This window comes from Salvelinus sp. IW2-2015, linkage group LG25 (assembly GCF_002910315.2).
Source record: "Salvelinus sp. IW2-2015 linkage group LG25, ASM291031v2, whole genome shotgun sequence".
In the NCBI taxonomy this organism is placed as follows: Eukaryota; Metazoa; Chordata; class Actinopteri; order Salmoniformes; family Salmonidae; genus Salvelinus; species Salvelinus sp. IW2-2015.
Genome location: NC_036865.1, coordinates 26166574 through 26170816, shown reverse-complemented (window position 1 = coordinate 26170816; position 4243 = coordinate 26166574).

Genomic DNA, 4243 nt, shown 5'->3' with positions numbered 1-4243 from the left:
TCTTTATGGCCTTCCTGTGACATCGGGTGGTGTAGGTGTCCTGGAGGGCAGGTAGTTTGCTCCCGGTGATGCGTTGTGCAGACCTCACTACCCTCTGGAGAGCCTTACGGTTGTGGGCGGAGCAGTTGCCGTACCAGGCGTGATACACCCCGACAGGATGCTCTCGATTGTGCATCTGTAAAAGTTTGAGTGTTTTCGGTGATAAGCCAAATTTCTTCAGCCTCCTGAGGTTGAAGAAGCGCTTATGCGCCTTCTTCACCACGCTGTCTGTGTGGGTGGACCATTTCAGTTTGTCCGTGATGTGTACGCCGAGGAACTTAAAACTTTCCACCTTCTCCACTACTGTCCCGTCGATATGGATAGGGGGCTGCTCCCTCGGTATTCCTCTTGTCCAGATGGGTTAGGGCAGTGTGCAGTGTGATAGCGATTGCATGGTCTGTGAACCTATTGGGGCGGTATGCAAATTGGAGTGGGTCTAGGGTGTCAGGTAGGGTGCAGGTGATATGATCTTTGTCTAGTCTCTCAAAGCACTTCATGATGACAGAAGTGAGTGCTACGGGGCGATAGTCATTTAGTTCAGTTACCTTAGCTTTCTTGGGAAAGGGAACAATGGTGGCCCTCTTGAAGCATGTGGGAACAGCAGACTGGGATAGGGATTGATTGAATATGTCCGTAAACACACCAGCCAGCTGGTCTGCGGATGATCTGAGGACGCGGCTAGGGATTTAAACGTTAACACGTTTAAATGTTTTACTCACGTTGGCCGCGGTGAGAGCCTGCAGGTTTTGGTAGCGGGCCGTGTCAGTGGCACTGTATTGTTCTCAAAGCAAAGCAAATAAGTTGTTTAATTTGTCTGGGAGCAAGACATCGGTGTCCTCGACGGGGCTGGTTTTCTTTTTGTAATCCGTGATTGACTGTAGACTCTGCCACATACGCCTCGTGAGCCGTTGAATTGCGACTCTACTTTGTATCTATATTGACGCTTAGCTTTTTGATTCCCTTGCGGAGGGAATAGCTACACTGTTTGTATTCGGTCATGTTTTCGGTCGCCTTGCCATGATTAAAAGCAGTGGTTCGCACTTTCAGTTTTGCCGAATGTTGCCATCAATCCACAGTTTCTGGTTGGGGAAGGTTTTAATAGTCACCGTGGGTACAACATCACCGATGCACTTGGTAATAAACTTGCTCACCGAATCAGCGTATACATCAATGTTGTTGTCTGAGGCTATCCAGAACATATCCCAGTCCACGTGATCGAAACAATCTTGAAGTGTGGAATCCGATTTGTCGGACCAGCGTTGAATAGACCTGAGCATGGGCGTTTCCTGTTTTTGTTTCTGACCAAGAAGTCAGTGGCCGAGTTACAGTTTTGACTTAAATCTGTTTGAAAATCTATAGCAAGACCCGAAAATGGTTGTCTAGCAATGATCAACAGCCAATTTGACAGAGCTTGAAGAATTTTTAAAAGAATAATAGGAAAATGTTGCACAATCCAGGTGTGGAAAGCTCTTAAAGACTTACCCAGAAAGACTCACAGCTGTAATCGCTGCCAACGGTGAATCTAACATGTATTGACTCATGGGGTTTATCTAATGAAGATATACAGTGTTAGTGTTTAATTTATAAAATAGAGTGTGTAGATCATTGACAAAAAAAAGACAATTCAATACATTTTTATCCCACTTTGTAGCACAACAAAATCTGTAAAAAGTACATGGGTGTGAATACTGTCTGAAAGCACTGTATTGACTGTTTTTTTTCATGAGAGTGGATGGTCATGGGGCCAGCACATAATTACAAATAATTTGTAGACTGAAAATTGACCGCAAGAAGCCCAAACAGATATAATATTAGACTAAAACATAATCATTTCAAACCTTGCTTACATTTGCATAATATGATCATCTACTGTACATACAGTACATATCTCAAAATTATTCGGGGAATACTTTGGAACAGATTACCAAAATGAAAATCCCTTGGAGCTGATTTGCTGGTGTTTTAACAGTCTTTTATGTTCAACAATTTAAAAAAAATGTAAATGCTCAGAATTCTTGGGCCAGTATAAGGAGACGGGGAAGCATTGGTGGCATCATGGTCCAGCATCCCTGTGGAATGCTTTCGACACCTTGTAGAATCTGGGGAAGGGCCCTCCCCAAATTGAAATCATAAAGTTGGAAACACAGAATTGTCTAGAATGTCATTGTATGCTGTAGCATTAAGATTTCCCTTCACTGGAACTAAGGGATCTAGCCTGTACCATGAAAAACAGCCCCAGACCATTATTCCTCATCCACCAAACTTTACAGTTGGCACTATGCATTGGGGCAGGTAGCGTTCTCCTAGCATCGTCCAAACCCAGATTCGTCCGTCGGACTGCCAGATGGTGAAGTGTGATTCATCACTCCAGAGAATGCGTTTCCACTGCTCCAGAGTCCAATGGCGGCGAGCTTTACACCACTCCAGCCGACGCTTGGCATTGTGATCTTAGGCACGGTGATCTTAGGCTTGTGTGTGGCTGCTCGGCCATGGAAACYCATTTCATGAAGCTCCCGACGAAGTAGTGAGTCCTGCAACCGAGGACAGACAATTTTTACATGTTACGAGCTTCACCACCCGGCGGTCCCGTTCTGTGAGGTTGTGCAGCCTACCACTTCACGGCTGAACCGTTGTTGCTCCTAGACGTTTCCACTTCACAATAACAGCACTTACAGATGACCGGGGCAGCTCTAGCAGGGCATCCATTTTACAAACTGACTTGTTGGAAAGGTGGCATCCTATGACGGTGCCACGTTGAAAGTCACTGAGCTCTTCAGCAAGGCCATTCTACTGCCAATGTTTCTCTATGGAGATTGCATGACTGTGTGCTCGATTGTAAACACCTGTCAGCAATGGGTGTGGCTGAAATAGATGAATCCACTAATTTGAAGGGGTGTCCACATACTTTGTATATATAGAGTAGGATCCTAAACAAGTCAGAGAGTCTCAACTGGGGCACACAAAACACATCACCAAAATTGGCTCGGTATCAAATTATAGATAGTTCTTTTGTAAAGACCTAAACAGTAGGCTAAAGTTGAAAAACACACACACCTTCCCCATTCACACATGCATGCACACCAGTGGAGGCTCATAGGAGGAGCTATAGGAGGACGGACTCATTGTAATGGCTGGAATGGAATCAATGGAACGGAGTCAAACGTGGTTTCCATATGTTTGATCTGTTTGATAATGTTCCATTAATTCCATTCCAGCCATTACAATGAGCCCAGCCTCCTATAGCTCCTCTCACCAGCCTCCATTCGTGCACACTATTAAGTTAAATAACATTACGTGTATCCATGTTATGCTCAATGACCTCACCTGTGACTAACACTGAGGAGATTCGATTAATCTGGCCTGGGCGCCCATGAAGGCGTTTTGCATTCGTTTTGGAACTGGGCTGCCCACGGCGAAGTGAGCTCAAAACAAAAATGGCGTAATTAAGCATGAGTAATGACTAGGATTCTACTTCCGGCTCCGACAGAGATGGCCGCCTCACTTCGCGTTCCTAGGAAACTATGCAGTATTTTGTTTTTTTACGTGTTATTTCTTACTTTGGTACCCCAGGTAATCTTAGGTTTCATTACATACAGTCGGGAGGAACTACTGAATATAAGAGCAACGTCAACTCACTATTATTACGACCAGGAATATGACTCTCCCGAAGCGGATCCTGTGTTTTGCCTTCCACCCAGTACAATGGATCTGATCCCAGCCGGCGACTCTATACAACGACGCCGTAAAAAGGGCAAACGAAGCGGTCTTCTGGTCAGGCTCCGGAGAAGGGCACACCGCGCTCCACTCCCTAGCATACTACTCGCCAATGTCCAGTCTCTTGACAAYAAGGTTGATGAAATCCGAGCAAGGGTAGCATTCCAGAGAGACATCAGAGACTGTAACGTTCTTTGCTTCACGGAAACATGGCTCACTCAAGAGACGCTAATGGAGTCGGTGCAGCCAGCTAGTTTCTTCACGCATCGCGCCGACAGAAACAAACATCTTTCTGGTAAAAAGAGGGGCGGGGGGGGTATGCCTTATGATTAACGAGACGTGGTGTGATCACAACAACATACAGGAACTCTTAGAATTCCTCACAATCAACTGTCGACCGCATTATTTACCAAGGGAATTCTCTTCGATTATAATCACAGCCGTATATATTCCCCCCCAAGCAGACACATCGATGGCCCTGAACGAACTT